At 43.6% G+C, this 27342-nt stretch overlaps 1 long non-coding RNA gene across 1 annotated transcript in view; it reads right to left on the reverse strand.

The window, feature by feature from the left end:
* Nucleotides 1-27342, reverse strand: part of LOC143273499 (uncharacterized) — a 45605-nt gene that overhangs the window by 17094 nt on the left and 1169 nt on the right. The window lies entirely within an intron of this gene.

A 27342-nucleotide genomic window follows, 5' to 3' on the forward strand; every position in this document is an offset into this window, starting at 1 on the left:
TTCATGAGAAGTAAATTTAATCCTCTCCAAATTTGTAGGATCATTTCTGCAAGAGAATCGAGCTTGTTTTAACTCAGAAAAGAAGTACTCAATGCCTCTAGCTTCCTGGTCGATTGGTCTACTTAGTTTGGAACTCATCAAAAGAGACACATTTAATTAAACCATTAGTATATGCCATCAAGTATTCTCAGGGTCTTGGTAATACTACTGTTACACAGATGAATTAACCCATACAGCAGAATAGTAGGCATCAGAATAAGGGGAAGTGCCTAGGTTAAAGGTTTTGGATATTAGACAAGTTGCAGCTCCTTGTAATCCTCTCATATTAATTTGGACTGCCCCAGTCACAGTGAGTTTTGTCAGTCAATGGGCTGACAGTCTGGTTAGTTCCTAGCCCTGTCTAGTACAGGGGCCAGGAGTCTAAGTATAACCAGCTAATTCTGGCTAATGTCTGGCTGGGAGCGATTAGCTCTATCCACAGGTTCCCTTCCTGTGGCATAGAGCCTGATTCTCCCTGTTCCCTAAAAGCCAGAATCTTTTAAAGGAATTTTTCAGCAAGCCTCTGTTTTGCAATAGAAACTCCCCTGTTCCTGGCAATTCGGGGGCCCAGACACATGCATGCATGGAATTTTAAATTCTGTATTCCAGTCTTAAAAGATAACTCCCACATCTTTCCTTTCTCCTGGGCATCAGTGAATAAAGGTAAAGATGAATATGGGTTGCTGGTCTGTAGTAACACTAGTAACCTCTTCCCTTTATCCGTTTTTCTCCCTTTCCAGTGCAGACCTGAGAGCAGTGGGGGATCATGACCTTGTGTCTATAACCATAGTGCAGAACATAAGACTGAGAAGGAGGTGGAGAGGCAGGAGTGGAAGGGCCTGAGGCCCAATGAAACCTTAATTTCAATGGGTTCGTAGTCCAGGGGCAGTCCATTTGGCAGCAGTGTGCATCTGTGGATCCTGCTTTCTTGCCTGGGTGTGGTGGACCCATGGTGTAATGCCAGCTACCTTTATAGCCAGAGGGTTATGGGTCCTTTCCAAGTTGGTTCCAGCATCCCTTTGTTTATCCGCTTGACTCAGATGGTATCACTTGACTTGAACAAGGGGAAGCTGGTGGTGGACTCAGAGGTTGCCTGGGTCTCTCAGATTGTCCAATGAATAGTCTGTATGGAGGACTGAAGGGCCTGTAGTGACTTGAGAAGGGAATGGTTAGCATTCAGCCAACTGCTGATCTCTGAGCCTGGGAAGCAATGGGGAAGGTCTTTCGAGCATAAAAAGGCGCAGATTCCTTCCTATATGGGGTGCAGCGAGCCCAAAGCAAAGGAAGGAAAACTATCCATCCTTTACTAGACTTTAACGAGAATTTTGTTAGAGTTTCTCTTAATGCTTTGTTTATTATTTTTACTTGGCCAGAACTCTGAGGTCTATATGCACAGTGAAGTCTTTAAGCTAGGTTGAAAGCTTTAACTGACAGGTTTTAGCTATGAAAGCCAGGTCATTGTCAGACCCCATTGCTAGGGGGAGACTAAACCAGGGAACCAGTTCCTGGAGGAGCTTTTTAGCTACTATTTGAGTGGTTTCAGTCTGGGTGGGAAGCACTTCTATCTGCCCTGAAAAGGTATATTTAAAAACTAGCAAGTACTTTTATCTTCTTTTTTTTTTTTTTTTTTTGGTTTTTCGAGACAGGGTTTCTCTTGTGTAGCTTTGCGCCTTTCCTGGAACTCACTTGGTAGCCCAGGCTGGCCTCGAACTCACAGAGATCCTCCTGCCTCTGCCTCCCGAGTGCTGGGATTAAAGGCGTGCGCCACCACCGCCCGGCCACTTTTATCTTCTTGATAAAGGCCAAATCTCAGTGAAGTCAGTTTCCCAAGATTTCACTAAGGTGTTGGCCTCTTATTTGGACCCCTTTCTGGGTAAGGGCTGTCTGGTTAGGGTGACGAGCACAACCTGGCATCGGGTTGAGACATCCCACACTAGCATGTTTAAGTCTAGGTATAACATACCTTGGTCTAAGCACATCAGAAAGTTTTGTGGACCCCAGATGAGTAACTGGTGAAGGTCAGTTACCAGAGTTCTGCCAGTCATCTCTGGGAGAATGATCTTGCCCTCTGGTGCCCTCCACCAACCTGTAGGTTTGAGCTGTCCATTTCTTCTTTACCAACCCAGCGATGGATTTTTAAAAAAAATATTTTTCAGAGAATGGTGGGTTTTGAGTTTTCCAATTATATGGCATCATTGGTTTAAAAGAAGACATAAATCATTAAAAAGAAAGGAATGGAACTTTCTCTTTTCCATTGGGCTTAGCCCAGGAGAATTTCCCTCCTTCCCCAGAGCTGCTTAGAGCAGACACAGAGTAGAAGGAATACTCACCTTGGGGAATTGTTTTCCCCTCCCTGTGTGCATTCCAGGCAGGAGGCTCTGGACAAGAGGCCCGGCCCCTCCCAACCCCCAGGGACCAGCCCTGACCATGAGCAGGAATCAAAGCAACAAAGTAAGCAAATGCTCCTGCTCCCAGAGTGGGACAGGGAGGGGATTTTTTTTGGAGGGAGGTTCTGTAAGCAATCTGGCATAGACAAAAGGATTCAGGTCCCCAACAGGAAGGGGCACAGGCCATAAGCCAGGGGGTTCTCACATGAGAGGAAGCCACTTATCAATACAAGAAAACAGAACAGATAGACACACAAAGGGAGATATGTGCTCACATGCATGCACATGCGTGTGTGCACGCGCTCATATACACACACACACATACACACAGATAGGCAGTAAAGACAACCAGGGGTGGTCACCATACATTTCTATACCTGAACAGACATGGGAAATCTAGTGACATCTCACTGGATCAGTGGTGTCTCAAGGTCTGCTCTCTGGGATCTCAGTGGGACCCCCAGAAATGCTGTGGGGTATTCACCAGAGAAGACTGCTCAGACGTGGATTTTAGACAGTAGAAAGTCTTTATTAGACACAGGCAACTACACTGAGTGTTCAGAAGCCCAGTGTAGCCCAGAGCCTTTCTCAGGGTGAGAGAGGGGTGGGCATTTAAGCACAAAAACCATGTTCTGGGTTGACATATTCCAGTTAACAAGAACAGTTAGTCAGAACTACAGAAGCCAAAAAGCAAGGCTTGTCCATTTAGAGACTTGGGGAACTGTGGACTCTGATGCATTAGGTCTTTGCTTTTGTTTTGGCTGGTGGTGCTGTCTACGTGCTGAGTGTTACAGCCTGAATGGCACTTCCATCCTGGAGTCAGTTGTGCTAAGGTCTGGGGACCAGTTGCTCCTTCCTCCTTTAAGTTGCTTTGTCAAGATTTTGTCACGGCCATGACAAAAGCCACCAAGATCGTCACTCACAAGAGAAAAAAGTCTATCATAGAAAAGACAGCAGAGCAGCCAAGTCCAACAGCACATTATCACAGGAGGGAGAAGATGCTGTGGTTTGGAGGTGCGTTTGTGCTCCACAAAAGCTCATTAGCTGGAGTCTTGATCCCATCTTTAATAGGTGATAGAGGACTCACAGACTGAGAAGAAGGCTCAGTGGGTAAAACATTTGCTGTGTAAGCACTACTACTTGAGTTTAAATCCCCAGCACTCAAGTAAAAAACTGGGCATGGTGGCACATACCTGTAATATGAGTGCTGGGGGGTATTGGTGGGGGGGGAACCCATGGGGCTTACTGATCATCCAGTCAGCCAACCAATGAGCTCTGGAAGAAGCAAAAGAACCTGTCTGAAAAAAACCAGGTGATAAAGGAAAGCACCCAATATTGACCTCTGGCCCCTACACACACATATACAAACTCATACAGCACAGCACAGGGAGATATATACACACAGAGAAGAGCTGAGCTTTACATGGGTGTGCTTCAGAAGGAATTAATGTGGTTCTTTGGGGATCCCCATTTGTAGTTGGAGAGTTTTCTTTCCGGGTCCCACCAAACCCCAGCTGTCCGACAACCCACTTATAAAATAAACACACGGATGCTTATATTATTTAAACTGTTTAGCCTAATGGCTCAGGCTTCTTGCTATCTAGTTCTTACATCTTAAATTAATCCATTTCTATAAATCTATACCTTGCCACGTGGCTTGTGGCTTACCGGCTGGCGTCTTTACATGCTGCTTGTCATGGCAGCGGCTGGCAGTGTCTCCCTCAGCCTTCCTGTTCTCTCAGTTCTCCTCTCTGTTAGTCCCACCTATACTTCCTGCCTGGCCACTGGCCAATTACTGTTTTATTTATTGATCAATCAGAGCAATTTGACATACAGACCATCCCACAGCACCTATTAGTTACTCCAAAACAGTTATTATGTAATAACACACCTGGCATCTGAATCTGTGGCTTCCTATCTTACCATGTGATCTCATGATGTGGTGATATCATTCATTGCGAGGTCATTCCCCTGAGCCAAGCCAATGATACTGACTGACCTCTTGGACTTGAGGTCTCCCAAAATGTGAGCTGAATAAATTTCTTTTCTTTATGATGTATCCGGCCTCCAGTGTTACATTATAGCAACAACAACAACAATAACAAAACGATCCAAGAAAATCATGCTGTGATTCACTGTGGCAATGCAGTGGCCAAAGGAATAAGCAGAAGATTTTTAGACTGCTAGCTGTCAACTCTAATTCTGAGTTTGTCTTCCTGTACCCCACGTGCACTTCGAACCACAAACAACACCCAGGCAGTGTTCACCCTCAGTGATGCAAAAGAGGTACACCTGAATATTTTCTGACAGGAGATCAGAACTGTGTGCTACTGGTGGTCGAGGTCTGACCTAGACATTGGCATCTTGCTCAAGGAGTTGACATAAAATCCCATACAGCGAGGAAACTTTTGGAGTAAACCAATAGAAAAGTCAGATTACACTTAGGATATAAACAAGAGTACAGCCTGGGTTCTCTTTCAAGGGGGTATAAAGGGAGGAGGGGTTGGTGAGTAAGGGTTGTAGTTTGGGTGATTCTCTATACATTAAGTCATACAACCATTCCTTTCCCATAATGCATCTATTTTTAATCATGAGCATGCCCAGTTGTGCCTAGGCATAATATGGTAAATGGGAGAGTCTCCCCACAACAATTATTGAAGGACACAGCTTTGTCTTACTGTGTATACACCCCAAACTAGTTCAGGTCAGATCAGTCTTTCTAGACTCATATCTAGACATAAGGAGACTAAGACCAAATAGAATCTAAGATTAATGACTGTCAAGGAAAGGAGAAGTTTATTGCATTGATCAGAGAGGATTATACATGTAGTCTGATACATAGGTCTGAGGTTTTATTGTTGGGGGTGGTATGTGTGCATATACCAAACCATGTGCATATCTCAAGCCATGTATGTGCTTTCCTGCCTCAAGTGGGCATGGGTGCTTGAAGTGATAGCCCAGGAGTCTCTCACAATCCTACAGTGAAGTGGTTTCAATAACTTTTGGTCCTGGAATTTAATATTTTACAAGTGAGAATAGAACCTAGGTCTGTGGTCTCCGTCCTACCCACCACCCTACCCTATTTCATTAGAGTTTAAAGTGACTGCTCCTGACACAGAGACTCAAGAACAGAGAGGTCAAGTGCACAGTCACTAGTCTAACTTTCAGTACTCACTCTGGACAGAGATGTCCCCACTGCAAAGTCAATGTAGACACAGAAGCAAGAAAAGGAGGTAGTGTGGACATGCAGAGATGCTCCGTCCTGAGGATGGAGAAAAATCAAATCGGTGGCATGGAAATAAGTGAGCAGAAACCCTGGAGAGTCTTTTAACTCAGAAAATAGTCAGGGTCATGCTTTTAAAATAAGAGATGAAAATCTAAACAATTGACAGAATAATATTCAACAGACAGCAAAGAGTTTTAGAACCCAAGTGGGACCAAAATTAAAAATGGCAAAGTTATAACAAACACTCCCAAGAATATAATGATGCACCTAAAGCCTGCTGGAAGAGTAAGTGTGAAGAAGAAGAAAAATCTCATGCCAGTAGAAATAAATGAAATGACAGACCCCAAAACGCCACAGCAGGATAATCATGGTCCTTGAGACAAAACAGAATTGGAAAGTCAGAAAGTATCCAAAGACAAAAGTCAAAAAACATCCTTCCACTGAAGATCTGACTTCACAAAACCAAACCTTTCTGTTAAAGGTAATTTTGTTGTGAATGAATATTAAGACAAAATTCTGAGCACACACCATATTATCTAAAATGGGGGGAAATAATCAGATGACTCCCACAGTTCATGGCTTTAACATTTACTTGAGTCTAAGTGGCCAGAGAAGAATATTTACACTAGTCATAAGAATAGAAGATGAGGTTTAGAATATCATGTTTTTTGCAGCATCTGCAGCTGGTGACTGGTACACAGAAAGGAAGCCATTGCATCCTTGAGAAACAAAACGAAGAACAAAACCCCAAGCAAACAAAAGAAGTAATTATAAAATCCTGCTCATTGCAAGCTGCTGGCATTGGCTGAAGGTCTGTTGTGAGCCAGGCTCTGATTCCAGTCTATTTGTGTTCATAGGAACCCTGGTAGGTTACTGTCTTAGGTGGGATTTTACTGCTATGAAGAGACACCATGACCACATGACTTTATAAAGAAAGCATTTAATTGGGGTGCTCGCTTACAGTTTCAGAGGTTCAGTCCATTATCATCATGATGGGCAGCATGCAGACAGACATGATGCTGGAGTTGAGAGTGCTACATCTTTTAGGCAACAGGAAGTCAACTGACTCACTGGGTGGTAGGCTGAGCATAAGAAACCTCAAAATGTACCCCCACAGTGACACACTTCTTCCAACAAAGCCACCCCTCCTTAGTAGTGACACTTCCTTTGGGAGCCATTTTCTTTCAAATCACCATAGTAACCATCTTTTCTAATCTCAGACAATCAAATATGGATAACTCCTGTATATTTGATATTTCCCTCTATACTAAAAACAGCCAACTAACTTCAAACTAAAAGTAATCAAATAAGGAGCTAGAGATGGCCTAGCCATTAAGAGCACTTGCTGCTCTTGCAGAAGACTTGAGTTCAGTTCCCAGCACCTGCTTGGCAGCTCACCCCCACCTATAATTCCAGCTCCAAGGGATTGGAAACCCTCTTCTGGGCTGATGGATACCTGCACATTCATGGTACACACACACACACACACACACACACACACACACACACACACACACACACACATACACACACATACACACACACATGAGTGTGCATAAACAAACAAGTAAATAAAATCACTCTGAGCTACATGTCTATGGGCAACAGGAAGCTACCTTTCCCAGCACTTAGGGAATCTCAATAGATTCTAGGTCTCAGGAGGAAACCACTTCCCGCTTCTGGGATGGCAGCTTCAGTTATTTTGATCGGATCCAAGGGCCCAGTGAGTTGGAGGGATTTTGTTCTAGGGACACTAGCCCCACCCTTGAGACTCCACTGTCATCATCCGGCCACCTGCTAAAACCCCCTCAAACAATCATTTTGGGGAACAAAACAAGCAGACAAGTTCTTGGCGGCAGAGATGTGCAGACTATAGCTCTCTGCAAGAATTCTAGGCAAATCCTCATCTTCTCGGTCTTCTTAAGCCTTGGCCACTGCTCAGCCCTTCGTCCTAGAACTGTTCCAGTCAACACTCACACCCTCCCACCCTCCAGCTTCTTACTCCGCTGTCAGCTGTGCCCACTTCCTTGCTCTGAGCAGATGATGGATTCCCCAAGGACAGACAGCTCAGCGCTTCTCGCCTTCCCACACATCCGCTCGCCCTGGGACACACATCATCGCTTCAGATGCTCCCCTTGTCACCTTCAAAGATGTCACTTCCTGCACTCCTCCCTTGCATGCTCACCCACCACATGGAGGTTATTATAAACCAAGGAGGACCAGCCGGATACCTCCCTCACAGTGAGTCCCAGCCTGAATGCTCTGTCATTGCCCCAAAGCTCGCACATGCTTTGCTTGGCTTTCCCTAAATGTCATTTCTTCTCCTAAATACAATCCATTTATTTTAGTGTCTCCACTAACTGCTGTTTCTCATGACGTCATCAGACCACTCATATGGGCGTTATCATCCTTCGCCACTCTAGTACTTGTCATGACCTGGCCACACATTTCAGATTTTTGGTTCATTTGTGAGAAAACAGTGCTGAAAATCTGATATCCTGCCTCACACAGACTCTCTTCTGTCTAATAAGAAGTTTCAGTGCCTGCAAGGACTGAGCAGTAGCTGGAGTGCCGCCTGCAGCTGGACTGCAGTTCTTCTCCAATTGTTCCCAGCACTCAGCAGCCTCTGAAGTGTGTATTTACCTGTTCCGGTCTACACCCTCTTACCAGAACCTAGGGTAATCCATTCTACAGGTGAGACCCTGGACCCTGACTCTACCTTGCTAGGTCCTTCTTCCCATGTTCTCATCACCCACCAGTGTCACAAGACTCTGTCATACAACCATGGAGGACACCAGCACCATGGGAATCAAGGCCATGGGAATCACACCGACCACGGAGGAACCCAGAACTCTCCACTGACAATGGAGGATACAATCAAACTGCATTCAAGCCAAGCAGCAATGAAGGTCGTGAGTGTTACATTCAGCACCATCTCATCTTCCCCAGCCAAGTTACTCCTCGTGTAGTTCAAGGTTTCTGGGCATAACTGCAAAGAACTTTGTCATCTTCTCAGAGATTTCCCAGAGAAAATGACAAGTCTCACAAGGCAATTACTCCTTGTGGTGGTTCCTCTCCATTGTCAACTTTGTAGGGTTTAGAGTTGCCATGAAAATACTCATCTTGGTAGTCTGTGAGACATTCACAAAAGAATTCACTCAGGAAGGAAGATCTAAGCCTGCAAGAGGGCAGCACCATCCTATGGGCTGAGGTCTGGGACTGAGTGCAGGAGAAAGCTGGATGAACAGCAACATTCACCTCTCCCGGCTTCCTGACTGTGAGCACAATGTGACCGGCACCTCACGTTCCTGCTGCCATGATGGCTGTGCCAGTGTGCACTGCATCCTTTCTCAAAGAGCGAGCCGAAATAAACTCTTGCTTCCTTGTTACTTTTGTAAGGCTTTTGGTCACATTCAAGGAAAAGTAATTAATATGTCCTCAAGTCTGCCACGTATTCCAGCAAAGTATGGAGGTGAGAAAGCCTGCGCAGCTAAAACCTACCAGGAAGGAAGACAGATGACGTCACTGAGGCAGCAGCAGAACACGCATCTTGTGATCCTCTTTCTGGATTTGTTTTTCTGCTTACGAAAGCGGGGTCCCTGACTTTCCTTCCCGAAAGGTCAGTCATTAGAACATGCTAGATTTGGACTCTTTCTTACTACTCATTAGTTGATATGATAAAATTCCCTGAAAACATCAAATGTATTGACTGTTTATGCCATTACTGGAAATGTTAGTTTTCTTTGAAATATTTTATTTTTTATTTATGTGTTTATGTGTGTCTGTATATATGTCATGTTTATGTACTCCCATGGAGGTCAGAAGAGAGTGTTGGATCCCCTGTAGTTGGAGTCCCAGGCAGTTGTGTATTGTAGTGGACATGGGTATTAGTATCCAAACTTTGGTCCTCTTTGAGAGCAGCAAGCACTCTAAAACTGCTGAATCATCTCTCTATCTCTGTGTTGGTTAGTTTTAACTCTCAACATGGTACAACCTAGAATCACCTATGATTAGAATCTTAATGAGGACTTATCTAGATCAAGTTGGCCTGTAGGGGGTTGCCTCAATTGTTACTTGACTTAGGAATATCTGTCCACTGTGGATGGCACCATTCCCTAGGCACAGTTCCTGAATAGTATAAGAGAGGAGAAAGCTATCTGAGTGTAAGCAAGAGAGGATTCATATATTTTCTTTTTGCCCTTGACTGGGGTGTAATGTGATTAGCTGTTTAAGTCCTTCCTCAACTTCTCCAAAACAATAGACTGTAATTTAGAAGTGTAAACCAAATAAGCCTTTCCTCCCCATGTGGCTTTTTGTCAGGGTATTTATCACAGCATCAAAAATGAAACAAGGACAATGGGTAAGAAAAATAAATGACACAAAATCCCTGCCATTCATCGAGGACAGTGTAAGGTGGATGGACATGGACAGCACCAGCTACTTAGATGCCTATGGACAGTATAAGCATTGCCATAGCAACAGGACAGGAGAGTGAACTGTTTCCTGGCATTGAAGAAGGCAAGGAGCTATAATTTCATGTCCATCTTTAAGAATAGAAGGTGTTATCCAAACAGCTAGAGAGAAAGGGAGTAGTGCTTAGGCAAAGGAAGTCCATGAAAATCATCTCCTATTTTCCCACAGTTGATTCTGAGTCACAGGCATGGGAGGAAGAACGGGTCATGGGCACTCACACATCAGAGATAAATAGGATTGACTGGGCAGGGAAGCATCAGATCTGGCAATATAACGATAAAAATAGTATCAGTTATGAAACTCATCTTTTAAAATATTTACTCCATTGGTTAAAAAGTGTTGTTTTTAAGAACTGAAATCTATCCACCAGTCTGTCTCTGCAAAGCTATCATGTTTGATCTCTTTTTAAATTCAATCAATACAGTGATGATTGCAGTGTAATAGAAAAATCAGAAAGAGAAGAGGAAACAGACATCATTCAGCCACCGACTGATACAACACAGACAAGAAATACAAACACTAGGACTCGGCTTTACAGCATTGCCAGGGACTTAGTAAAAGATTGTTGGTCCTGGGCAGAGACTGAGGGGGAAATGGAAAGAAGAAAGGAAGTGGGGTGAGGTGGGGGGAGGAAGAAATGGGAAGGGAGGGAGAGGGAGGGGAGCGAGAGGGAGAGTACATGTCAAAGCAGGGAGAGTGGTGAACCCTGACACCATCCACCTTATGTTTTTGAGACAGGCCTGAAACTTGCCAGTTTAGCTAGGATGGCTCGCCAGTGAGCCCCTGGGACCTGCTGTCCCTCTTCCCCAGCACAGGGATCACAAGCGTATGCCCCCATGCTTGTTTTTGTCTGTGGGTTCCAGGGGTCGAGCTCAGGTGTTCCTGCTTACAGAGCAGGCACTCTACACATGGAGCCGTCCCCCAGCCCTTTCATGGATTCGAAACCATCTCTTTGCTGCCAAACCAACTCCTATGCACTATATTTCCTAGGAGGCAGCTGGAATTTTATAAGGACATGAATGGTGAATGACTTTCTATTACAATTCCCAATTGGTTCTCTATCATCCCTCTAACTCCTGTTGACCTGCAAAAGATCCTGAGTCAGTCTTGAGAAAGAAGAAACAAAGATTGAGGTTTCTCAGTTTCTAGTGTCAAACTACATAATAAAGCTATAGAAATTAAAACTGCATGGTATGAACACAGACCTGCAGACCAGTGTAACATGTTAGAAAGCCCAGATGTCAGTGCATGTGTCAGCTGATCTTCAACATGAGTTTCAAGAACACATGTTGGGGGAGGGTTAGAGTCCCTTATTTACTTTTAAATTTTTAAGTGTATTTTTGTTTACTTGTGTGCCCACGTGTCTATGCACACATGGACATGCATCTACCATAGCACATGCATGGAGACAACTTGCATGAGTTGATTCTCTTCCTTTACCCTATGGGCTCCAGAAATCAAATTCAGGTTTCTAGGCTTGGCAGCAGATGACTCCACCCCCACCCAGCCCCCACTGATGGGTCTCACCAACCTTTTTAATACTTGATGTAAGATGAAACCTGGGCTTACATGGGATGAAGAATGAAGTTGGACCCTTACTTCCCACCACAAGTAAACATCAAAGATAAATGATTTACACATAAAACTTAAAACTATAAAACTAAAAAAACAACAACCATAAACATTAGGTAAAGGGCTTTGCATTGGTCTGCACAACACATTCTTGTGTATTCCGAAGCTCTCCCCAGGCTTCTCTTCCGCGTCTGCTTCCAGTTCCCTTGCCCCTGCTTTTCAGTCTAATCTTCACTTTCCCTTAAAAACATGAATCAAAATCTCCAGATGAACAGCTGTGCTCCAGATCCAGATGTGACATGGTGTGTCCACTGTGTGAGTGGCTGTGCTGCTGATCCAGATGTGACATGGTATGTCCACTGTGTGAGTGGCTGTGCTGCTGATCCAGATGTGACATGGTGTGTCCACTGTGTGAGCAGCTGTGCTGCTGGTCAGGATGTGGGCACGTACTTGTGGTAGCTTCCTGTGAATTCCTCTGACATTTCTCTTACCAACTAGGCTTCTAATCACATTGAATTAATATATGACAGCTGCTTGAAAGCCCATTTCCAATTAAAATATCCTTTGCAATTCACTGGCTTGGGGGACAGTCCTAAGCCCTTGGTTTCTGATGTCCTGGAAACATAGCGACAGGGGCAGATGGTCCAGGGCTTAGATCGCCGTGGATTTATTCCCCGGGAAATAAATACCTTGGACGTTGATCACTTTGAGCCAGTCTTTATTCCAAATTTTATTTTTAGACAGTTGATCTTTCTCATAAAAACGTATTTCAGAGTGTATCATAAGGATATTCTGGGTGTAAATCAGAGGTAGCTCTGGAGCCTTCATGGACCCAGGGGTAGAAGTCACATGCACTCAAATGATTCCCTCGTGATCCAAGTGATGTCTACATTTGACCCTCACTCACTCCTGCCTGAGGCCAACTACTAAGGGGTCAGAGCGTCAGTCTTTCTTTAATAGGATTGCCTGGGCTGTTCTTGCTGTTCTACCAATAGCTGTTCTCAGACCTTTATGGTCTGAAGTTAGGTTAAAGTTGCTATGCTGAATTGAACCTAGTTAGTGGAGATGAAGATCAGTCCTTCTACCTTTCTCCGCAGAGATCTCATGCTTTCTGTATTTTACCAATGTCCTTTGAACAGCCAGTGTCCTTTAAACAGGGTACATTTGCCTTCCCACAAGGAAAGTCATGAGGACCCAAGCAGTCCCAGAAGGCACAAGACTTCTTGTGGATCAGGTGGACACCATTAATGATCCACACACCAGAATTATGGTCCAGACTTCTTGTGGAGCAGGTGGACACCTTTGACCATCCACACACCGTAAGTATGGTCCAGCTCTGAGGTCTGTGCTTCTGGTCTGTGTTCTGAGCCATTCCCGGATGTGCGTGTGTCTAAGGAACTCGGCCCCTCAGCCAGGGGCTGCACCTGTGCACTGGTGGCACTCACTCAGCTTGGGCTCTCTGTAGTATAAACTCTAGTTGACAGTCACCATGACAACTGGCTGGCTGAGAGTCACATGGCAACCATGAGTCCATATGAAGGAGAGGTGACTGATGTCAGACAGATGTCCCTTCCACAGTGACAAAGGGAGCTTAGATAAAAAAAAAAAAAAAAAAAAAAAAAAAAAACAAAACAAAAAAAAAAACCTTGTAGATTTCTCTAGAATTTGGTCCCATTTCCTGGTGACACCCCTCCCTGCTCCTGGTTTCTCTGAAAAGGCTCTGGCCATTGGAGCCTCTGACCTTATGAATAACCCAGTGACTTCATCACTGACATCTTACTAGCTTAGTCATCCAGAGCCACAGGAGTGTCACCCAGAGGGACTCCCCTCAGACACTATTTGGATAATTTCTTCTGTAGATGGGGAATATCTGGTTTTGTGTCAGCATTCTGATCCTGAGCAGTCTCTTTATGTTGTGTATGTGTGTGTGCATGTGCACATGTGTGTGTATATACATGCATGCTGGTGCCCATGAGGGCCAGAAGTCAGCACTGCATCACCTGGAGGTGGAGTTATAGGTGGTTATGACTAGCCAGAGGCTCTGCACCCCTGCAAGAGCAACAAGAGGTCTTCCATGCCACACCACCTCTCCAGTCTCTTTGACCCTGTTAAATCTGTTAATATGGGGCTTATTTTTGCCTGTTCACTTAAACATATTTCTTCAGCAGCTCTCTGTGCCTGACCTGTCTCAGCATTTGATACAAACATGAAAACCCTCTCTTTGGAGGAAATATTACCCTAGTGATGTTGGCAGCAGGTACTGAGGAGCTGGGTTGTCATGGCTGGACCAGTGTGACCAGGGGTGCTGTGGGATGTTCTGTATGTCCTGTGGGAGCCCATTCTCTGGTTCCTCATGGCTTTACCCAGCAGGTCTGCATAGAGGATGATTAGGACCATGGGCCTGAGTGCAGGTGTCTGAGATGGTCTGCACTTGGCTGTACTGGGGGATGGTCTGTATGTCAAGTTGCTCTGATTGGTCAATAAATAAAACCTGATTGGCTGTGGCTAGGCAAGAAGTATAGGCGGGACTAACAGAGAGGAGAAATAAAAGAACAGGAAGGCAGAAGGGGTCATTGCCTGGAGCCGCTGCCAGGACAAGGAAGATGTAAAGTACTGGTAAGCCACGAGCCATGTGGCAGGGTATATATTTGTAGAAATGGATTAATTTAAGCTATAAGAACAGTTAGTAAGAAGCCTGCCACGGCCATACAGTTTGAAGCAATATATAAGTCTCTGTGTTTACTTGGTTGAGTCTGAGCAGCTGTGGGACTGGCAGGTGACAAAGATTTGTCCTGACTGTGGGCAAGGCAGGAAAACTCTAGCTACACAGGGGTCAAGGTAGGTCAGTGGGACAAGGCACTGGGCACACAATGTCTATGAGCAGGAGGTGCTAGGTCAACATATAGAAACCAAGAAGGAGATGGTGGAATTGAGACTGCTCATCTGGAGTCCAGGTTCTGAGTCCAGCTTCTTGCCTCTGCAGCACAGGCCATGAACACAGACCTGGTCACTGATGACTTCTCAGGAGGCAAACACCAGCCTGCACTGCAAGAGAGAACTCAAGGAGTGTGCTGTGGGAAGTCTGATGGAGGGACCACTTTAGGTGTTGTCATAGTGAAGCATCCAGGGGCACCTTAGAAATAATCTAGTGTTCTAAGTTAAAATAAGAAGGCATGAGTGTGCTGCCTGGAATACCTGAAAGGGGTGGGAAAGAGAGTATGAATGTTGGATAGGCAAAAGGCAAAAAAGGAAACTGGCGGGCACGGGCAAGATGGATGCCTCAGGCATGCACATTTCCACCTACAATCTCACCATCTCTAAGATGACAGGCTCAGGCTCTGAGCATAAGTTTAAAAAATTGATCATATTGTAAGTTTTATTCACATGGAATAAGTTCTGAGCAAGGGGATAAAAAAATGATAAATTACTCGGTGCTGGAACTACAGAATAAGGAGCTTAATTTATAAATGAGCTTAATGGTGGGGTGGTATATAAGCTAAAAATAGAGTGGATATTATAAAGTTACCAATGAAATGAACATTCTATTGATGAGACAATGTAAGAGACAGCAGAGAAAAGAGGACAGCAAGAAATGAAATCACAAAGAATAATGATAGAGGAATAAACAACTTAATTGAAACAAAAAAAAGGAGAGGCTAAACAGGATTGAGAGAGAACAGGTGACCTAACTGCATTAATTAATAGTTTCATAACACAGGATCCCCATAGCAAAGCAAACTCATCTCTAGGAAGAGTGAGGTAGGATTTCATTAACACAGAGGGGAACTTCCACACACAGCATGAAAGGACCATCAGTCCTTAGAAACTGACACAAAAGATCAATGCTAAAGGGACTTCTCTGTGTGCTCCAGAAGATTGTGTGAAGGGCGATGTATGAGTGTGAGCGTGAACCTTCACAATGCAGACACATGGGCAACCAACTCACCCATGGGCATCTCCACTTCCCATCTCATCACAACTGAGGAGACAGGCCCTTGCCACTAAGTATATGCTTTTTAAAAAGGTATTAATACTTCAAATTTTATGTATACATGTGGGTGCCCAAGGGCATATACTTATAGTCACCAAAATGTATTCTGGAACCCAAGGAAATCAGAAGAGGGCAGTGGATGCCCTGGAACTGAATTTAGAAGTGATTGTGAGTTTGAGTTTTGGGACACTGACCAGGTCTTCTGCAAGAGCAGTGAGTGATTATAACCATGGAGCCATCTCACCAGAAACTGAAAAAAAAAAAAAAAAGTTCTTAGGAAAGAAAATGGAGCTAAGGGCTCATTGCATGATCCTCTGGTGGTGATGGGACAGCAGAGTATGTATGCATGAGCTCTACTCATATACATACAAACATACATGTACCCTTACTCATATGAATACACAAATACATATATACAACTGAAATCTTTCTTTTAACACACACACACACACACACACACACACACACACACACACACACACACACATTTATGCAAGTAAACCAGAGGGCATCAGTGTGTGGCAGTTAGCTTTTTGTAATTCAGAAAGTTACTCAATAATTTAGTGACCATGAAAGTCAGAGACATCCAGGTGTGGGAGCAAACAGGATATGCATTAAGATTTATTATTAGTTGAAATGTTTCAAGTTATGCATGAGGATCCTAATACATGAAACAAAAATGTGCTGGATAGTTTATGTCAGCTTGACACAAGCTGCAGTCATCTGAGAGGAGGGAACCTTAATTGAGAAAACGCCTCCATAAAACCCAGTTGTAGGCAAGCTTGTAGGGCATTTTCCTAAGTAGTGATTGATGGGGGAAGGGCCCAGCCCATGGGGGGGGGAGTGCTACCCCTGGGCTGAGCAAGTCATGAGGAGCAAGCCAATAAGCAGCATTCTCCGTGGCCTCTGCATCAGCTCCCGCCTCCAGGTTCCTGCTCTGCTTGAGTTCCTGCCCTGACTTCCTTTGATGATGAAGAGCTCTGTGGAATTGTAAGCCAAATAAACCCTATTCTCCCCAAACTGGTTTTTGGTAATGCCACTCCATTGCAGCAATAGAAACCCTAACAACTTAAAAAAAATAACAATGGGGAAAATTAATGAGCTAGTTTCATATTTTAACTTTGAAATATTTTTGAAGTATACAAATCAAGAAAAATATATTTTCCTAACATGCTGAAAACAAAAGCTACCAGAACAGTTAGAATATTGTGGTGGTGAATGTCTATGTCTATCTAAGCTTGTGTGGACTGTGAATGCCTAGAATAAACCCTTCGCCAGGATGTGTGACCAGAGCATTAGAAGCACTGGACTCAGAACTGTAGATCAACTACCCATGTAGAGTTCACCTTCCAACCCACTGAGGCTCTGATGGGCATTTTAGGTGGAGAAAGAGCACAGCCCATCTTGGCCTGCATGACCAGAGGCTGGGCCATCTTCTCCTTTCTTCGGTTCCTGTGACTGACGTGGGGAAATGGGTACAGCCTTCTCCAGAATGACTCTGCTGCCAGTCTCTTCCATCAGAGACTTGACTTTGCCATTTGTGCATTTTGTCCTGAATGCTAACATCCATCAGTGTTGGGGTCAAAGCCATGATAACTCCTTTCATAGGGCTTTGAAATTACTTTCACATTCTGGATGAGGGTGTGCGGCATGAGACAACATGTTTACAGAATCAAAGCAAGCACTGGCTCTTCAGCAGAAACATCTGATGAGACAAAAATCAAATTCAACCACAGCTTTGCAGGAGCCTTTCACTTGAATGCTGCTAGGCAAAAATCCCAGTTAATTTCAGGTTGGGAAATACATCTCACAAATAAGAACAATCAGTTATGAAAGATGAAATGTTAAGTGTTTTCTCTACTTCTTCTTCAAGCCACTTGTCTCGTGTGTTTGTGTGTGAGTACAGGTGTATGAGTTCATATGTTCATTCTAGAGTACTTGACTGTGCTTGTTCACATGTGTGTAGGATGTAGGTCTCAAACGTCACCTTTACATTGTTTGCTGAGACACTCTCCTTGAAGCTACAGGTCGTATTTAAGACTAGAGCATCTGCCCAGGGATGCAAAAGCGGCTGTCTCCTTCCATCTCCATAGAGGGGAGATCATAGGCTCCACTGCCATGTGAGGCTTCTATGTGATTGCTAGATCTGGGCTCATGTCCTTGTGTTTGCAGAATGAGTATGTGGTCTAGTGAGCCATCGTCCCGACACAAGGGACGTTTTGCAGACAAGATTCTCAATACATACTTTCTCTTATGAGCCTAACTTAATCTAGGATATTTGATTCATAGACTCTCTGTGGTGGTCAATCCCCTGTTGCAGCTCTGTACAAATGCAGGAGTAGCTGGAGGAGAGTACAGTCTCCACGTTGTTGAGAGTGTATGACTCATGAGAGCCTGTAAGCTAAAAAAGACCACAGTTATTATCAACTTCCAGTCATTATAAGTAGACTGGGGAACCAGGGACCAGCTAAGGAAGTTGTATCCTCACTTGTTAAGATCCAAAGTGTGGATATTCTGACTGGAAGGACCAGAAGTGAGTATTTCCAAGGCTGAGCAAAGGTTTCAACGCACACTGGGCTTTGTGCCTGGGAAGTGCTGAAGGGAAGCAGTGTGGCTAAATGGATGGTGTCCACAATAGATCTCGTGACTTCAGTGTGCCAGGGGTTAATTTTTCCCATATTGCCTAAGGTTAGGTCGCCTTTGTCTTGAGGACTGATGGGCAGACTCTGACTCTGTTTCTCTACCTCCATGGTACTCAGACTGAGTATTCTGGTCCCATTTGCTACCTCCACGGCAGAAAATAGTAATTTAGCATCATCCAGAGTTTACCATTTCTTCTACTCCATGTCCCAAGTCCTTGGGAGCGAGGCTGCGAGAAGCTTCCATTGATTGCTTGAAGACTTTCCCAACCCAAGGCATTCATTGACAGACCACTTCCCAAACACTGTGGTACCCTGCACTGGCCCTGACTTCTGCTCACATGGACATACTGTATCTAGGATAGATAGGGGCTGGGAGACACTGACATTGAAAATCCCATCTATTTGAGACAGCTGTCACTGGGGCCATGGCATGGGAGGTTGACTGGCTCCCACTGTGGTCAGGTTTCCGTTTTCACATATGGAAGACCACTGGTGGTTTTGTGTATTGTCTCTCAATGAGAATTGTGGGATGTTCTTGTTATTTGTTCTTTTCCTGAATTTAAGCAGGGTGGGGGTGGAGGGTGGGGCTAAGTGAAGCAGAGCTCACACTCTGCAGGGGGATGAGGGATGGCAGAGCTTGCTCCCTGGTTGCCAGAGGTGTCTAACAGCTAACAACAGATCAAGTTCTGGACTGGCTTCCTCCTGTGGTTGATAGACCACACCAGGCCAAATGCAGACCTGTGGTTTAGGAACTATGGATCTGGGACTGTTCTTTGGACCTTAAAGAAGATACAGGAAGAGAGTCTGTTAGGGATGTGACATAGAAGGACTCAGCAAAGAGCTGCCGTATGGTACCACAGCTCTGCTCATCATTCTTCCCTTCTGAATCTGTGCAGCTTTTCATCAGCCCTCCTGCCTTCCTCCGCCATACTCTGGCCACATCCTCTGCTGTCTGCTTCTAGCTCAACGTCCTCAAAATTGATATAAGGAGAATGTGTGGGACGGCTCCTTCTAGGGTCACAGACATCTTCATGTTCATATCCTACACAGGGTTTAGCATGCCAGTGGCAAACGGCCTTTAAAAAGCAAAGACATACTGGTGACCATGTCTCCTGTGTTTCCCTGAAGACTCCATGTCTGTGCCTTGTTGTCCCTTACCTGGAGGTTGTCTCTCCTTTCTTCGGGGTGAGGAGGCAACAGCAAAAAGTGTGAAACAGGTGACTTGTCTGCCTCCTCACCCCCGTCCAGCCCCTTCTGCTGTTAGAGAGTCTGTGTGCCCCCTGGGGCTGGTCCTTTTGGGATATAGGACCATTTGATGTTTCTTCAAAGTATACACCCCTGCCATTTTCATTTTTGGTGTTTCTATCCTGTAGAGAGTCCATAGAGTTCATATCGTGTGTTCTTTCCCTGGACTGTAGGCCAATTTCATTCACACCTCTGGCCATGTTGATGCTCTTGGTAACCTCAGCATCCTGTGGTCTTGGGATCCATTTACAGTTAGTGTCTTCTAAGAACCATAACACATCAAAGGATGCACAACTGAACCTGATGGTCCTGCCAGTCTCCTCCTCCCCAACATCCTGTGGGGCTGAGATCCCAGACCAGCTGACATCCGGCAGCCTATACAAATCAGGTGAGCTGCACATGGAGGAGCCCTCGCTGCTTCTCTCTTCCTTTACTTCCTGCCCCTTGTTGTCCTCAGATGCCAGGAAGGTGGGCAGGGCAGGTTCACTCCCTGACCTCATTAGTGGGGGACAGAGGGTGGGAACACATGTGTAAGAAAGAATCTTAAAAGTGTGCTGTCTTTCTACTGGTATGTAACTGCTGTCCTTTCTCCTGTTGAAGATACTGGTGTTTGCCTCAACAGTAGGAGAAACAGGCCTATTAGTCCCTACAATTTGGAGGGTTTCTTCTGCCATGTGGCCCAAGCAGCACATATCCTCCTCAGTGATAGAGATGGACAGGGTGGAACCTGTTTCAATGTATTCTGATGGTAAACTTGCATTCCAGATATCCACGAATGGATATTCCTCCTCCATGTGGGGAATAACACCTCCACATGATGCTAGAAAAAAAAGGCATGTCTAGGAGATAAGTTTAAAGACAATCAGGTCTTGCACCATGAAAACCATAGCTATCTCAAGCATCCTAATGATGAATCTTGGGGTCAGAGAAACAAAGACCAACCCAAACCCCAAAGCATTTATGACAAAGTGTGGTGACATTTTGTTTTTACTCTAATATAATTTGCCTGAAGATCAGAGGACAGAGCCAGTCACTAAATTAAACATAGAGGCCAGGCAGTGATGGCTCACACCTTTAATCCTAGCACTCCAGAGGTAGGGATCCATTTGGATCTCTGTGAGTTCAAGGCCACCCTAGACTACACGAGATTAATCCAGTCTAAAAGAGAAACAGAGCTGGGCAGTGATGGCTCACACCTTTAATCCCAGTACTTGAGAGTCACACACCTTTAATCCCAGCACTAGGAAGTTTGAGACAGGAAGTGATATGGCTGGGCAGAGAAAGGCATATAAGGCAGGAGGAGACAGCTCTTTCAGCTGAGGACTCAGGGGCATTCAGTCTGAGGATTTATGGAGACAGGATCTTCCCCTTTCAGCTGAGGAGTTGGCGAGGTAAGAAGTGGTCATGGCTTGTTTTTTTCTGATCTTTTAGCATTTACCCTGATATCTGGCTCAGGGTTTTTATTATAAGACCATTTAGGATTCATTTCTAATTTAGTCTACAAAGCACCAGTGACTGCATTACTCTGGTCATGGCCATGAGCAAATCTCCAACAAACGAAACTTGAGGGACAAAGGATAGCCCTTCTCTTAGGCTCTTAGAAGACAGGGAAGGTATGGCAGTGGGAGGAGCTGGTGACTTGGAAAGATGGGTCAGAAGCAACTGGTTACATGACTGTAGCAGGTCCCTGCTGCATCCAGCTACCCAACTCCTCTTACTGTGTTCCACAGCCCTAGGGTTTTGGGACCTCCCCAAATAGCATTCCCTGCTAGAGATCAAGCATTCAGACACACAAGAAGCTGTGAGACATTTCACATCAAAGGTCATAACATTTTAAATTTTATAACCATAAGCCACAAGGACATAGAAACATAGGATATAGATATGACAGAATGAAAGGGTAGATTATTGAATCTACTTTTAAAGAGCAACGAATTGTTTAAAATGTTTTATATTGCTATAGATTTTAGTTTATTGATACAAATTTAAAGTTAACTTTGTAATACTGTATGTATATTTCTACTTTTTTTTGTTGTTGTTTGATTTTTGAGACAGGGTTTCTCTTTCCTGGAACTCACTTTGGAGACCAGGCTGGCCTCAAACTTGCAGAGATCTGCTGCCTCTGCCTCCCTAGTTTTATGTATTAAGTTTATGTAACTCATTTAAATTGTAATGTATAATTAAGAAATACAGATTAATAATTAGTTATTTATGATAATCAAACTTACAGTCATGTTAAGTTTTCTAAGTATACATAGATATAATTCAATTAGGTAGGTAATCTTCAAATACTTTAAAGACCTACAGAATATGGCATTTAAAATGTTTTAAAAGACTTCCTGAGGCTTGGAGACTAACCCCCAGCTCCCATCTGGCCCAGAGGTGAGTGACTCTGTTCATACCCAGGGAGGCCTGCCCCTAGGTCCCATCCCTGGGCCCCAGCCATTCCCGGGGAAGACTTGCCCAACTTGGCCCCAGTTGCCGGCCAGCGGGTAGGGCTCCTGTGGTAAGGTTTCCCTTCTCCAAGACCCCCCAGTGGACCCTGCAATCTACACACCCTGCCCCCACACCCATTTGCCTGAGACCCCTGCCACTTCCTGAGGCTTGGAGACCAACCCACAGCTCCCATCTGGCCCAGAGAGCTCCCATCTGGCCCAGAGAAAGAGAGAGCTCTCATTGGACAAAGAGCCGTCATTGGACCAAGAGTAAACTCAGGAGACAGGGAATCTGCCAGCCCTGATTAGACCAAGAATGGCTTTCTGAGAAGTAGAATCTGCCACCTCTCACTGGACCAAGAGAGGCTTCCTGAAACACAGACTCTGTCAGCTCTGACTGGACCAAGAGCCCTGATAAGACCAAGAACGAATCTGTGAGTCACAGAATCAACTAGCTTGGGTTGACCCAAGAGCAGCTTGCTGAGACACAGAAACTGCCTGCTCCAATCAGACCAAGAGCTAAGATTAGATGCAGAAGGGCCCCCTGAGACACAGACACAACAAACACAGAGTTGGACCAACAGCAACTCGCTCAGACACAGGCACCACTTATACCCATTAGATGAGGAGATGGGCAGACATCAAGGCAGAAGTACATACAACAACATAAAGAGCAATACAGTATCACCAGAACCTAGCCCTCCTCCAAAAGCAAGACCTGAACATCACAAGGTGGAAGCAGAAGAAAGCAACCTTAAGAATAGCATCATGAAGATGCTAAAGGCCTTTAAAGAAAAAATGAAAACTGAAATTGAGAAAAAGATAAACAAAAAAGTGGAGAAAATCAATAAAGAAAACGAGAAAAAGTCAAACAAAAATGGGAAGAAATCTATAAAGAACTCAAGGAAAAGACAATTTAAAAAGTGGAAGAAAAGAATAAATCTCTTAAGAAAATCATGAAAAAGCAATGAAACAGATGAGGGAAACAGTTCAAGACCTGAAAAGGGAAATAGAAACAATGAAGAAGACACAAACAGATGGAATGCTGGAAATAGGAAATCTGAGTAAAGAACAAGAAACACAGATGTAAGCATAACCAACAGAATACAAGAGATGGAAGACAGGATCTTGGTTGTAGAGGATACAATAGAGGAAATGGATTCATCAGTCAAAGAAAATACCAATGCCAAAAAAGTCATAACACAAAATGTCCAAGAAATCTGGGACACCATGAAAAAACCAAACCTAAGAATAACAGGGATAGAGGAAGGAGAAGAATATCAACTCAAAGGCACAGAAAATGTATTCAACAAGATCATAGAAGAAAACTTGCCCAACTTAAAGAAGGAAATGCCTATGAAGATACAAGAAGTCTATAAAACGAACAGACTAGACCCCCCCCAAAGAAGTCCCTTCAACACATAATTAAACAACTGAATGTACAGAATAAAGAAAGAATATTAAGAGCAGCAAAGGAAAAAGGCCAAGTGACTTATAAAGGCAAACCCATCAGAATAACACCCGATTTCTCAAAGGAGACTTTGAAAGCCAGAAGGACCTGAACAGATGTAATGCAGACGCTAAGAGACCATGGATGCCAGCCTAGACTAATATACCCAGTAAAACTTTCAATCATCATAGACAGAGTGAACAAGACATTCCAAGACAAAACCAGATTTAAACAATACTTATCCACAAACCCAGCCCTACAGAAATCACTAGAAGGAAAATTCCAACCTAAGGAAGTCAGATACACCCACAAAAACAGGCAATAGATAACACAGCAGTAAACCCCAAAGAAGAGAAGTACACACACACTACCACCAAAAGACAACAGGAATGAACAATTACTGGTCATTAATATCCCTTAATATCAATGAACTTAATTCACCTATAAAAAGACACAGGCTAACAGAATGGATACAAAAGCAGGACCCATCTTTCTGCTGTATACAAGAAACACACCTCAAATTCAAAGATAGACACTGTCTAAAAATAAAAGACTGGGAAAAGTCTTTCCAATCAAATGGTCTTAAGAAGCAAGCTTAAGTGTAGATATTAGGTGTAGCCATCCTAATATCCAGCAAAATAGACTTCAAACTAAAATCAATCAAAAGAGATCAAGAAGGGTATTACATACTAATCACAGGAAAGATCCACCAAGATGAAGTTTCAATTCTGAACATTTATGCCCCAAACACAAGGGCACCCACATATGTAAAAGAAACATTACTAAAGCTTAAATCACATATAAAACCCCACACATTAATAGTGGGAGACTTCAACATCCCACTCTCACCACTGGACAGATCTACCAAACTGAAACTTAACAGAGAAAGGACTTAACTGATGTTATGACTCAAATGGACTTAATCGATATCTACAGAACATTCCACCCCAACAAAAAAGAATATACCTTCTTCTCAGCACCCCATGGAACCTTCTCTAAAATCAGCCATATACTTGGCCACAAAGCAAATCTCAACAGATAAAAAAAAATTGGAATAACCTTCTGTGTTCTATCAGACCACCATGGTTTAAAGCAGTGCTAAGAGGGAAATTCATAGCACTAAATGCCCACATAAAGAAGTTGGAGAAATCTCACACTAGTGACTTAACAGCACACCTGAAAGCTCTAGAATAAGAAGAAGCAAAGTCACCCAGGAGGAATAGACCCAAGGAAATAATCAAATTGAGAGCTGAAATCAATAAAATAGAAACAAAGAGAATAATACAAAGAAACAATGAAACAAAGAGTTGGTTCTTGAGAAAATCAACTAGACAAGCCCTTATCCAAACTAACCAAAAGGCAGGGAGAGAGAACATACAAATTAGCAAAATCAGAAATGAAAAGGGAGACATAACAACTAACATTGAGGAAATCCAGAGAATCATCAGGTCATACTTCAAACACCTCTACTCCACAAAATTGGAAAATCTAAAAGAAATGGATAATTTTCTGGATGTGTACTACATACCTAAGTTAAATCAAGACCAGATAAACTATTTAAATAGTCCAATAACCTCTAAGGGAATAGAATCAGTCATTAAAAGTCTCCCAACCAAAAAAAAGCCCAGGACCAGATGGTTTCAGCGCAGAATTTTACCAGATCTTCAAAGAAGAGTTAATACCAGTACTCTTCAAATTGTTCCACACAATAGACACAGAAGGAACACTACCAAACTCCTTCTATGAGGCTACAATTACCCTGATTCCCAAGCCAAAGATGCAACAAAGAAAGAGAACTACAGACCAATCTCCCTCATGAACATTGATGCCAAAATACTCAATAAAATACTGGCAAATAGACTCCAAGAGCACATCAAAACAATTATCCATCATGATCAAGTAGGCTTAATCCCAGAGATACAAGGGTGGTTCAACATACAAAAGTCTGTCAATGTAATATACCATATAAACAAACTGAAAGAAAAAAACAACACATGATCATCTCACTAGATGCAGAAAAGGCCTACCCTAACTGTTGTGATAGAACTCTCATCCAGTGACTGATGGAAGCAGATGCAGAGATCCACGGCCAAGCCCCAGGTGGAGCTCCAGGATGCAATAGGTGCGAGAGAGGAGAGATTATATGAGCAAGAGATATTGAGACCATGATTAGAAAAAGCACAGGGAGCCGGGCGGTGGTGGCGCACGCCTTTAATCCCAGCACTCGGGAGGCAGAGCCAGGCGGATTTTTGTGAGTTCAAAGCCAGCCTGGGCTACCAAGTGAGTTCCAGGAAAGGCGCAAAGCTACACAGAGAAACCCTGTCTCGAAAAAACCAAAAAAAAAAAAGAAAAAAGAAAAAGCACAGGGACAAATAGCCAAACTAGTAGAAACACATGAACGATGAACCAATAGTTGAGGAGCACCCGTGGAACTAGATCAGGCCCTCTGGATAAGTGAGACAGTTGATTAGCTTGAACTATTTAGGAGGCCCCCCGGCAGTGAGACTGGGACCTGTCCTTAGTGCATGAGCTGGCTTTTGGGAACTTAGGGCCTATGCTGGGACACTTTGCTCAGCCTTGGTGAAGGGAGGAGGGGACTGGACCTGCCTCAACTGAATCTACCAGGCCAAGATAAATCCCCAGGGGAGTCCTTGCCTTGGAGGAAGTGGGAATGGGGGGTGGGTTAGGGGGAAGGACAGGGGGGAGGTGATGGGAGGAGGGAGCACAGGGGAATCCATGGCTGATATGTAATATTAAATTAATTATAAAATTTAAAAAAATAAAGAAAATAAGTAAAGCTCAGAAAATTTAAAAAAATGTCTTAAAAACTTAGACTTTCTGGACAGTGAGACATGTCTGCTCCTGGCAGCACCAAATTTCTTCAAGGAAAATGATGGGCTTCGAAGACACTCCATATGGAGTTTACCTTCTTCTTAGCAAAAATAGCCATTTGGGCAAGAAACTTCTTGCCTGGACTGCTTGACAAAATGTTGCATCGACTGGACATGCAGGACCCATAGGAAGGTGACCACTGAACTTTGCAAAGTGAGATGGTCCTTCAGGTTCCTGCTTCACAGAAGAAACTGCCAGACATTCTACAGGACACAGAGAGAAGCGACTGAGAGACTTTAGGCCTGTAGACTGAAGATGGATGCCCTAACTTTACAAAAGTACTTTGGGTAATGTCCAGGCAGCTAGCTGTCGCTGTCATTCTAGATTTTTGGAAGTTGCTTACAATGCTCTTCCTGTTTACTTAGGTAATATTATCCTTCTGATGTCTTTGATGTAGTTGAAGACTAGATAGTTATAATTTCCTTAGTTATGATAAAAGATAAGTTAGATATAAAACCTTAGACTCACAAATATAGGATAGATAGGATATCTCCTTTAATTTTGCCAAATACAAATAGATTAGTTATTATAACTATAATTCTTGCTTGATAATTGTTTTGTTATATGTAATTTTACTATGTTAAAGATAAAAACCTTCCTTTTTGAAAAAAAAGGGAAGTGCTGTGGATATCAATCTGTATGCTGTGACTGTGTTGCTCTGATTGGTTGATAAATAAAATGCTAATTGGCCAGTAACCAGGCAGGAAGTATAGGCTGGAAAAGTAGAGAAGAGAATTCTGGGAAGAGGTGGATATAATCAAAATGCACACTGTGATGAAATTCCTTATTTTCTATAGCTTATCAATACTAACAAAATTTTCAAAATCAGAAAAATTATAGTTAAAATGTCAAACAAACATGCTTAGTTAAGATTTGAAATATGGGTGCAAACAAAAAAGAAACTAAAGTAAAAGCACAAATTAATCCAAAAACAATTCGGGTCTGCAACTCCTCACAATGGCTCCTGTGAGGTCACTCCAAGAAATGAAC

This window comes from Peromyscus maniculatus, chromosome 5 (genome assembly GCF_049852395.1).
Source record: "Peromyscus maniculatus bairdii isolate BWxNUB_F1_BW_parent chromosome 5, HU_Pman_BW_mat_3.1, whole genome shotgun sequence".
In the NCBI taxonomy this organism is placed as follows: Eukaryota; Metazoa; Chordata; class Mammalia; order Rodentia; family Cricetidae; genus Peromyscus; species Peromyscus maniculatus.